Below are 12,445 nucleotides of genomic sequence, written 5' to 3' on the forward strand. Positions count from 1 at the left end.
ATTGCTATGGTTGATCCATGTCTTATCACTTCTACTGTAACCACTATTATTATTCTGATTTTCATTATCACTCCTGTCTTGGTTCCTGCTTTGATTCCACCCCTCAGATGGTTGACTGCCAAATCTTTCATTATTTAACCTCTCGTTCCTCTCAAAGGCTCTGTCCAACTCATCTACATGTCTCAAGAGCTGATCTACAGAGTCGCGTGGTCCATAACTCAACTCCCACTGTACTTTTTTCGGTAATCTTCTTTTAAGGCATCTATTTGTATTAGTTCATCAAAATGTTTGTCTAAGTGTACTAATTTCCTATTGTAACCACTTTTATTATTCTGATTTTCATTATCACTCCTGCCTTGGTTCCTGCTTTGATTCCACCCCTCAGACGGTTGACTGCCAACTCTGTCATTATTTAACCTCTCGTTCCTCTCAAAGGTTCTGTCCAATTTATCTACATATCTCAAGAACTGATCTACAGAGTCATGTTGTCCATAAATTAACTCCCACTGTACTCTTTTCAGTAATCTCCTTTTTAAGGCATCTATTTGTATTAGTTCATCAAAATGTTTGTCTAAGTGTACTAATTTCCTCAATTGGTTTTCACAAAAACACTTCAGGCTACCATCATCTTCCCTATACATTTGACCATTCAAAAACTCACTTTTAATCCTAGCTTGCTCAGATTCTGTCCAAAAGTTATTTAAGAACTTTCTTTCAAATTCATCATATGACATGGTAGAATTTACATTCTGATTGGCCCATAAGATTGCTTCTCCATCCAAAAATTGCTTATCATATTTAATTTTAACATTATCTGTAATGTCATTACCTAAATTATCCTGATAATGCAGTTAAAAATCAATAGGATGCAATTTCCTATCTCCTGGAAAACATTTTGAAGGTATGCCACCCCACACACAATTAATACTGCTAACAAAATTTCTTTGAGCTACACCCTCTTGTAAGATTACAACTTTCTTACTTAAATCTACAACATTATTTTCACACAAATCTATTTTTTCATCACACTTCAGTTCTACATTACTTATTTGGTTGGAAATATCTGTAATTTTTAGCTCAGAGTTCCTTTTGTAAGCTTCTACTTCTTCTTCTAAGATTCTCCTAATCTAATTGACCTCTATTTTAAGTTTAGAATTTTCTACTTCTACTTGTTTATCTATTTTTTTGAATCTCTCCTCGTTTTTGGACAACTCTTGTGTGAAATTAGTTTCTAATACATCAACCCGTTCTTCTACTGCTCCTACACGAGTATTGAGTTCACCCTCCCCTGTCTCAACAGTAATTTTTAGTGCTGCCAAACCCTCCTGGATTTCCCTTATCTGATTAGTATTTTCACTTAATTGACTTTGCTGACCAATATCCTGCCTAATCTATCCCATCTGTTCCTTCACTTCTTTCATATGCTGCATTAATAATGTTAACAAATCATCTCCGCCTATTCTTCCCTGTGTAATTGGAGTACTCATGGTAACATTTTTACTGGAACCCTCTCACCAAAACTTCAATCTACACTTGGATTACTGCTGGACGTTAGTTCACTGATACTTGATCCTAGGTCCGAAGTGTTTTCTACAGATTCACAGCCTACACATTTTTCCTCACTCATTTTTATATTTTCACTGTCACCCAAAGTAAATTACAAAATATAAAAACTTCCCACACAAATGTTTGTCACTGTCACAAAACTATTTAAAAGAATAACCTGTTACACATCTGATGGTGCTGTCCAAGAATTTGGTCCATTTTATCCGCACCAACTATTTGCATGTGGTAACATCCATTCTTTCTGTGCATCCGTAACATAAATTTTTCAAAACAAGTTTGGCATGGCAGTCGTCTTATGTTCACCTGAAACAGTCACTTGTTAAACATAGTTCCATATTTCAAACATCAATCCCAGCTCAACTCCACCAAATGTAATGTTCTCCTCAGATTGTTAACTCTTAACTTAAATTTCGTTTGCCTGGGCTTCATTGATGATTGAAAACAAAAGTTTCAAGCTTAACGGAATTTATTGACAACCAAACTACACACTCCACACATAAATAAAACACTGACTGATTGACCTTTTTGCAACATCGCTACGTTACTTAATATAGAATTTTAACAATAAATTTCAAAATAACCCACTATTAATTTTGTACAATTTTGATGTTACAATTTACAAAACTTAAAGAAGCTTATGATACAGGCGAATAAGGTATAAAATACAATATCAAATGACATAATTTTTTGTAGTAATATCTGTAGTTTTTCACAAGAAAATCAATCTGAACATTAAATACAACAACGTCTCTCGTATTATTTTAGTTACATATTTAATTATAGTTTGGATTTGGTTACTAACTTCAATGGCACTACAGAACTCATGCTTTATCCAATTACATGCATAAAATGCACAAATAAGGCCTCAAATTCTGGAAATCAGAAAGTTGTATGATGTAAGCAATTGAAGGGTTAGTTAGAAATGTAATTACAAAGAATATGAATTACTGAGGAGGACATAAAATGTATAACAAATGAAAATACATCTCTTGGTAATAACTTTCAAGTTGTTTCTCAAGATAATGAGGTTTTCTGTTAACTCATTAATCAAGTGCAATTATGGTAATTAGAGGCATTAGTTATTTATGCCAACATTTCCACAGCCTCTTAACATTTGTTGCTATATATTTCTTACTTCAATTTCTCAATTAGATATTTGATTTAGCATTTGTACATAATTTTGTTAATGACAACAATCTATTGACAATTATGACAATATGTGTCCTTCCAGAGTATTCTGTATGTTTTCCCAAAGTATTCGGAGTTTAAGGAAATTGGATAGGTTGATACCTATAAAGATACACACACAAGGTCTTAGGAGGCATGCTATCATCTGATAACTACCCAGATGCACATTAAAAAAAGTGTTATCAGACACTTCATATTAATCTTGGGGGAGGATGTATCATTATAATGTGCAAGTGCATTGGCTATTCTGTTCTCCTTTTATATACTGACGGAAAAAATCACATCACCAAAAAGTAATGAATGTAGAGTAATGTTACTTCAGGAACACATTTGTCTAGATAAGGTATTTCAGTGATTAACATTATTGCAAAACCACAGATTAATGTAAGCATGAGATAAGCCATTGGACATGTGAAATGCGGGTACATTAATAACCGGTGTAACTACCAGAATGTTTGAATGTAAACATGCAGATGTGCGTGAATTACATTGCACAGATGCTGAATGTCGGTTTGCAGGATGGACTTCCATGCCTGTTGCACTTGGTTGGTCAGTCAATACAGGGATGGTTAATGCCATTTCTGGGTGACACTGGAGTTACTGTCCAATGATGCCCCATATGTGCTCAATTGCAGACAGATCTGGTAATCAAACAGACCAAGGCAACATGTTGACACTCTCCAGAGCATGCTGGATTACAACAGTAGTCTGTGGGCAAGTGCTGTCCTGTTGGAAAAAAACTCCTGGAATGCTGTTCATGAATGGTAGGTCAAATCGCCAGATTTACATACAGTTTTGCAGTCAGGACGCGTGGGATAATGACGAGAGTGCTTCATCTGTTGTATGAAATCACCCTAAACCATACCTCCAGGTGGTGGTCCAGTGTGTTTAGCATGCAGACAGGTTGGTTGCTGGCCCTCAACTGGCCTCCTCCTAACCAACACATGGCCATCACTGGCACCGAGGCAGAACCAGCTTTCATCAGAAAACCCAACAGATCTCCACCCTGCCCTCCAATGAAGCTCTCGCTTGACATCACTGAAGCCACAAATGGCAGTAGTTTGGGATCAGTGGGATGCATACCGCAGGGCATCTGGCTCACAGGTGTCCTTGAAGTAACTGATTTGTAAAAGGTCATTGTGTCACTGTGGTGCTAACTGCTCCTCAAATTGCTGCTGCAGATGCAGTACGATGTGCCAGAGCCATACGCCAAACATGATGGTCTTCACTTTTGGTAGTGCCATGTGGCCGTCTGGAGCCTGGTCTTCTTGTAACCATACATTCTTGTGACCACTGCTGCCAGACATCATATGCAGTTGCTACATTCCTGTCAAGTCTTTCTGCAATATCACAAAAGGAACTTCCAGCTTCTTGTAGATCTATTACAGCCCTCATTCAAACTAAGTGAAGTGCTGATAATGGCTTCATCACCTTAAAGGCATGCTTGGCTAACATCAACTTACCATCTAAAAGGTAACTAAAGCTAACAAACATTATGCTGTGAATTTAAAGCAAACCTGATTTGCATCCTCATAGTGGCATTACCTGTGCCACTCTTATGCAACTGGTGTGAAATCTCAATAAATCTCATCTTTCAGATGTAGAAACACACCTACCAACTTAAGTTTGTCACAAATCTCTTTCTTGGTGTGCAATTTTTTGTTTGTGTAATAGTTTGCATGTTAAGAGAAATAAAGGGGCTTAGTGGTCATAAAATACTTTTGTATCTTTCCCCTATATGTAATACTAGAATTTTCTGACTGCCCAAACCACTGTCAATGCTTCAAGCTTGGTCACTGAATATGATCTCTCACATTTTGTGAGGGTTCGACTCACACGACTAATTACATATACCATTGGTTTCCTGTCAACTTCTCTGATCTGAAACAGACATGCTCACACTCCTTGTGTTGAAGCATCTGTACTTAAACAGGATTATTTACTCATGTCCAGATGGCACAATAATCTGGTGTGTACTAACACTTTCTTAGTAGCACAAAGTCCTCCTGACATTGCTTTGTCCATAACCAAGTGTTGATCTTTCTTAATAAATTTAGCATTGTATCACTGTTCAGTAGTTGATTCAGTGAAAATGTCCTAACAATTATGTTAACCTCAGAAATGCCTTTAGCTGAATTTTTGTTTTGGCATACTGGAAAGTGTTTGATCACATGACTTTTTCCTGTATCTCGTAGTATCCTTCTGGAGAGATGACCTAAGAATTTGGTTTCATCTTGCCCAAACTCGGATTTTTGTAGATTTATAGTAATGCCAAACTTCAGAAATTTCTTCAACACTTTTCTTAGTAATTCTACATGCTCTTCCCACATGGTGGTTGCAATCAATAAGTCATTCACATAAACTGTCACTGTACTCAGCAGCTCTGAGCCCAGCACTGTGTCCAGTACTGCTATGAACACACCGACACTGACTTTTAGCCCAAAGAGTAACAAATGCAGAATTGATTTCTACTGCAACTAATAAACATAGTATATTTTTGCTATTAGAGTATATGTATTGCTATCTGCCAGTATGATACCTCAAATCTATGGTTGTTAAGAATATAACTCCACGAAATTTTAACAGTTGTTTATCTCCCTTGCATCCAATAGGACTCCTGTTAGGCTAAAAGAGGACTGCAATATGGTAACTGTGAGGTCTCTATGATGCTGTAATTTACCACCGTTTCAATTTCTTTTCTTCCTGCTTCTTTCTTAGACCATGGTATTGCTTATGATGAATGACAAAATATTTTTTTGTGAGTAAACATCCATTTTATAAACATTAACTTTGATAAACCCAGGTCACTTCTTGAACACTTGTGTGTATTGCAAAAGTAAAGTACATAATTCATCTTTTTGTGTCTGAAATTAGTAGGGAGATTCCTTTATCTTATCTTGTACCGCTTGCATGTCTATAATGTCTATCTAATGACTGGTAATTACATTGTTCATTTATAGAAAATAGTTCATGGTAAAAGAACTGCAAATCTACGTTGCTTTGTTTTCTGTTCTAACTAGTTCCAGTGAAATTATATGTTTGCCCAACTGCCAGTGATGCATGCAATTACCCAAAACTATTTTTATTTTGCACTATCAACAGAAATACATTCCAAGAATACAGTTAATTATTAATTTCTTCACGACAAGAAATGTACATTTGATCGTAACCTCATTATGGGTGATGAGTATTTGTGTTTGTAGTTTTATTCCTCTTGACCTGCCTCTCATTGCAGTCAGAATTTTGAACAGGTAAGGTTGGTATAAGCATTCTCTTCCTGATCTCGTTAAATAAACTCATTGATATTACACTGGTCAAAGCTCTGGTGCTGAGTAGAACAGACACTAAAATATTCCCTACTTTGGCATTTATTATTACCTGTACTATATCATCATGGTTTTCATCATTCTGCACCTTGCCTCCATGTAACTCATCTCTTACATCTTGGTCTTTACAATAACATAGAATATAATTGTTTCGTCAATGTATGTTCCCACTTTCCCTTTTGGTCATCGTCAGGGGGCTTGACATGACCAGTTGTTTTCTGGGGGTGGCATCAGGATAGCACCGCTACTGTCAACCACCTCTCCTATATTACCTGTGATTACTATGTGTCCTGAGGAATGCCAAATTGTGTCTTGGTTACTATGTAAATCTTATTCTGCTTGCCTTGTTTCTCTACCTTGACTTGGACCAACAGTTACTGGTCTTTATGCATTATAGTTCATGTTATTTGGTCTCCTGTGGTCTGTAGTGCCTTGCCAATTATTATATCTGCTTCTGTTGTTCGGATTTGGTGAGTTCTGGTAGCTTGGTTCATACTAGTGGCCACCTCTCTTTCGGTAACCATTGTTTCACCGACAATAAAAATTTCTGTGCCTATTATCTGAAGATGGTGCATGGTGATGCCAACTGTGGCTATTGTTGTTACTGGATTAGTGGTTCCCATTGCCTTGGACATTTGACCATGAATTCAAATTGTCTCCTTCAGCTTGGCCATCTTCAGGTATGAGATATATGGAATCTAATACTGAGAGAAAATACTCAAAGTCTTCTCAGGTATAGTGATCAGTTTCTCTTGCACATTTGGAGGCAATTTACTTTTCAAGATCTTTAATGTGTCTACATGTGAGATAGGGTTACTGCAGCATCTTGTCTTATAAATACTTTTCAAAGCATTTTCGCAATCATCCTTGTATACTGTTGAATGGTTGTGGGTAAAATACTACTACTCGCCACAACTGTTCATGAAGACCAGTGGACAAAAACCTGTTTAAAAAGGCTTGCTCAAATTGTTCACATGTTTGATAATATTCTACATCTGCTAACCAGAGCAGTGCATATTCTTCGGTGAATCCTATCACATAGTGTATTTTTTGTGATTCGGTCCAGCTGCACAGCATTACCTGGTGTAATGCTCTTATAAAACATCTGAAATTGGCAATATTTTAATAAGCTTTGTCCACCAGTATTGACAAGACAGGGCCCTGTTCCCAAAGAGTGTGTTAAATGATGTGTGGCAGTAGGGGGTAATTTATCCGGATTGTCACCAGCATCAACAGTTCATTATACATGCTGAAACCGTTTCATTGACACTGTGAAACTGTGTAGGTGAAAATGTGCTTTCTTGTTTATTTGTATGTTCTCCTGCATGTTGCCTGTGTTAATGGTTTTATTTAAACCAACTCTGGCAGTGCCCAGTTAAGAACGACATTGTGGTAAAGCAGCTGAGTAAGGATTCTCTTTTTCTTTTCGTCCATCAATTTTTTGACGTCGGTTACATAGGTTCGATGCTGCAATAGGTTTTCAACGAGTGTGGTGTCATGGTTGAACACCCCCGTATCTGCATGGTCATTCAGCTTATATATATCAATGGGGCTTTGTTCTAGTTTTATAAACCCTATGTCTTCTGATAGTTTTTTCACTTCATTGGGAAGTTCATACAAACTGATTGTATTTCTGAATCGTATTTATTGTCTGAGCTAACTCATCATGTACTGTTTTCAAATTGTTTTGTTTTTCTGTGAGCTCAGTTAACCTACAGCAGTTTTCTAGTGTTCATCAAGTAATTGTGAAAACTTTTGTTCAAAATATTTCGACAGATCTTTAAATTTCTGATCAAATTGCTCAAAATATTTGTAAAATTTCTATTTGAGATCATTCAACATATTTGCAAACATTTCTTTTAGAATTTCTACTATCTCATTCGTACTGCCTGGCTCTCGTGAGGTGTTGCTTCATGATATTTGGGGTGTTCATCTATTGCCTACACTGAAATATTTCCTAATAAAATGTTTTTGCCTGTAGTTTTTGTCAAATTTAATTCATTATTACTGCTTGCTTAGCTGTGATCTTGTTTCGCTGCATCAGTCATTTCATTTTGTACAGTCACATTAATTATTTTCTGGTTTAGGTTAATGTCTTTACACATTTGTATATAATTGTGCTGACTATTCGTTGGTTGGTTTAAAGAGAGAGAAGGGACCAAACTACGAGGTCATTGGACCCTTGTTCCTAATAAAACAATGCCACAAGGGTGAGAATAAAATGGACGAAACATATAACACAAAATGGAAACAAAGGAAAGGCCACAAGAATGAAGGGAAGGCAACAAATACTAAAAGGAACAAAAAAGGACAAGAAAACAAGAGAGAGATGCTAGAAACAGAAGGGAGTAAAACATGAAAGCAGATTACAGTGGCTGGCCAACCATGAGAATAAAAAGGGAAACCCAGCCACTCTGCAACACATTAAAACCTCCACCCTAAAAGCACTAGGGTGGAGGACACGGAGGGACAAAGGACATGTGCTAAAACCTACGTAAAAGTATAAAACCCACTGTCATGGATAAAATGTAAAAATAAAGCTGCTGTGGAGGCACTGTCGCCCAGCACTGAAGGCAGGGTGCTGGGAAAGTTAAAAGTCTGCCGCAGAGTGGCTAAAAGTGGGCAGTCGAGCAAGAGGTGGATGACTGTCATTTGGGAGCCACAGCGACACTGAGGTGGGTCCTCGCGACGGAGTAGGTAACAATGCGTTAGAACCATATGGTCTATGTGGAGCCAGCAGAGGACAACTGATTCCCTGTGAGAGGCCTGCATGGAAGACTTCCACACATTCATAGTCTCCTTAATGACACACAGTTTGTTGGGTGCTGTTACGCCATTCCATCTCCCAAAGCTGGAAAACCCTGCGGTGTAAGAAAGAACGCAGGTCAGCTTCGGAGATGCCTATCTCCAGAAGCAGTTTCCGCGTCACCTGTTTGGCCAGCCTGTCGGCAAGTTCGTTGCCGGGATTCCAACGTGAGCTGGGGTCCACACCAACACCACGGAACGGCGGGACTGTTCCAGGGCATAGATGGACTCCTGAATGGATGCTACCAGAGGGTGGCGAGGGTAGCACGGATCGATAGCTTGTAGGCTGCTCAATGAGTCAGCACACAGGAGAAATGACTCACCAGGGCGTGAGCAGATGTACTCAAGAGCACAAGATATAGCCACCAGCTCTGCAGTGAAAACACTGCAGCCAATTGGCAAGGAGTGCTGCTCAACATGTCCTCCATGAACGTATGCGAAGCCTACGTGACCATCAGCCATTGAGCCATTGGTGTAAACCACTTCAGAGACTCGGAGCACGTCAAGAATCGAGAGGAAGTGACAGTGGAGAGTGGTGGGGTTAACCGAGTCCTTAGGGCCATGCACAAGTTCAAGACAAAACTGCGGCCGAGGCTTACGTGGAGGCATACATGAATGGACTGCAAGTAGAGGTAGTAAAGGGAAGGACTCCAGTTCAGAGAGAAGGGACCGCACACAAACCACAATCATTAGCCCCAATCTGGGCTGCCGATGTGAGAGATGGACTGCCGTGGGCAGGAAAAGGAGACGGTAATTCAGATGCTCAGGGGAACTATGAATGTGTGTTGCATAACTGGCGAGCAGTTGCGCATGTCTGATCTGCAGTGGAGGGACACCAGCCTCCACCAGTACGCTGGTCACCGGACTCGTCCTAAAAGCTCCTGTTGCCAATCAAAGCCCACAGTGGTGCACAGGGTCAAGTAAATGCAATACTGAAGGCGCTGCCGAACCATAAACCACACTCCCATAGTCAAATCAAGATTGGACAAGGGCTCTGTAGAGCTGCAGCAGCGTACAGCGATCTCCACCCCAATTGGTGTTGCTCAAGCAATGGAGGGCATTGAGGAACTGCCAGCACCTCTGCTTAAGCTGACAAAGATGAGGGAGCGAAGTCAATCGAGCATTGAAAACCAGTCCTAAGAATTGATATGTCTCCACTACAGTGAGTGGATCGTCATTAAGGTAAAGTGTGGGTTCCGGATGAATGGTATGACGCCGACAGAAGTGCATGACACACGACTTTGTGGCTGAACACTGGAAGCCGTGGGCTAGAGCCCATGACTGCGCCTTGTGGACGGCTCCCTGGAGGCCCCGCTCAGCAACAACAGTACTGGAGCAGCAGTACGAAATGCAGAAGTCGTCTGCATACAGAGAAAGTGAGACAGAGGGCCCGATAGCTGCTGCTAGACCCTTAATGGCCACTAAAAATAGAGACACATTCAATACAGAGCCCTGTGGGACTCCATTCTCCTGGATATGGATGGAACTATGGGAGTCACCAACTTAGACACAGAAAGTATGGAGCGACAGGAAGTTTTGGATAAAAATCGGGAGTGGTCCCCGGAGACCCCACTCATACAATATGGCAAGGATATAACGTTGCCAAGTCATGTCGTATGCTTTATGTAAGTCAAAAGGCAGCAATCAGGCGTTGTCATCTGGAAAAGGCTGTTCGGATGGCAGACTCGATGGACACAAGATTATCAGTGGTAGAGCAACCCTGGCGGAAGCTGCCCTAACATGGAGCCAGCAAGCAACGTGACTCCAGGACCCAACCCAACCGCTGACATACCATACATTTCAGCTGCTTACAAAGAACGTTGGTGGGGCTGATGGCCTGATAGCTATCCACATCAAACGAGTTTGAGCACCAGAATGATGGTGCTCTCCCGCCATTCCGATGGAAAGACGTCATCGCACCAGGTCTGGTTGAAGATGACGAGAAGATGTCGCTTGTAGTCAGATGAGAGATGTTTAATCATCTGGCTGTGGATGCAATCAGGCCCAGGAGCTGTGTTGGGGCAATGTGCAAGGACGCTGAGGAGCTCCCACTCTGTAAATCGGTCATTATAGGATTCACTGCAGTGTGTAGTGAATGAGAGGATGTTCCCTTCCAGCCGCCGTTTGAGTGTGCGAAATGCTGGGGGGTAATTCTCTGATGCAGAGGCTCGAGCAACGTGTTCAGCAATCGTGTTTGCGTCGGTACATAACTCGTGATTTATGGTAACACCAGGACAGCTGTTGGGGCCTGGTACCCAAAAAGACGTTTGATCTTTGCCCAGACTTGGGAAGGTGACGTGTGGCACCCAATGGTGCCAACACTCCTTCTTCCATTGTTTGATCAGGTAGAGAACACGGGCACGGAGCAGTTTAAAGGCTACGAGGTGCTCCAGGGAAGGGTGCCAATTTTGCCACTGTAGAGCTCACCGATGCTCCTTAATTGCTTCAGCGACTTCCGGCGACCATCAAGGGTCTGCCTTATGCCTCGGGCAGCCCAAAGAGTGAGGGATCGCGTTTTCTGCCGCAGAAACTATTGTGCTAGTCACCTGCTCAATAATCACATTGATGTTACCGTGTGGGGGAGATTCAGCGGTGAAAGCAGAGCTGAAAGTTCCCATCTGCCTTGTTTAAAGCCCATCTGAGCAGGTGTCCATGTGCCTGATGCTGGGGCAGTGACAGGAAGATGGGGAAGTGGTCACTACCACACAGATTGTCATGTGCTCTCCAGTGGATAGATGGGAGAAGTCCTGGGCTGCAAATTGATAAATCAATGGCCGAGTAACTACCATGAGCCACACTGAAATGTGTGGCGGCCCCAGTATTTAAGAGGCAGAGGTTGAATTGTGTCAGTAAAGTTTCGACATCTCTGCCTTGGCCAGTAAGCATGCTACCACCCCACAAGGGGTTATGGGCATTAAAATCTCCCAGAAGTAGGAAAGGTTTAGGGAGTTGATGAATCAGTGCAGCTAATGCATTCAGGGGTACTGCACCATCTGGAGGAAGATATACATTGCACACAGTTATTTCCTGTGTCATCCTATTCTGACAGCCACAGCTTCAAGAGGGATTTGAAGGGGTACATGTTCACTACAAACTGAGTTTAGGACATAAACGCAAACTCCACCTGACACTCGATTATAGTTGATATGGTTCCTGTAATATCCCTTATAGCCGTGGAGGGCAGCGGTCTGCATTGCTGGGAACCAGGTTTCCTGGAGGGCAATGCAGATACCAGGTGTAAAGCTTAACAGTTGCCGTAGCTCAGCCAGGTGGTGGAAAAAACCGCCGCAATTCCACTGGAGGATGACATAGTGAGACTGGGAAGGCATGGAACATTCAATGAGGCAGTTTACGCCTCAGAGTCACCTGCTGCCACCGATTTATTGCCTGAGCAGTCTATATCCATTGTGTCAGAGGATCTGGCGAGATCTAGATCTTCAGCAGATGCCAAAATCTCTACCCCATCCTCAGCCGCAGAGCTTGAAGGTAGCGGTGGTGTGGGTGACACTGCAATTTCCTTGGTCTTACGGGGTTTCTTTTTGGATTTATCTCACTGCTCC

This window comes from Schistocerca americana, chromosome 6 (genome assembly GCF_021461395.2).
Source record: "Schistocerca americana isolate TAMUIC-IGC-003095 chromosome 6, iqSchAmer2.1, whole genome shotgun sequence".
NCBI classification, from domain to species: Eukaryota; Metazoa; Arthropoda; class Insecta; order Orthoptera; family Acrididae; genus Schistocerca; species Schistocerca americana.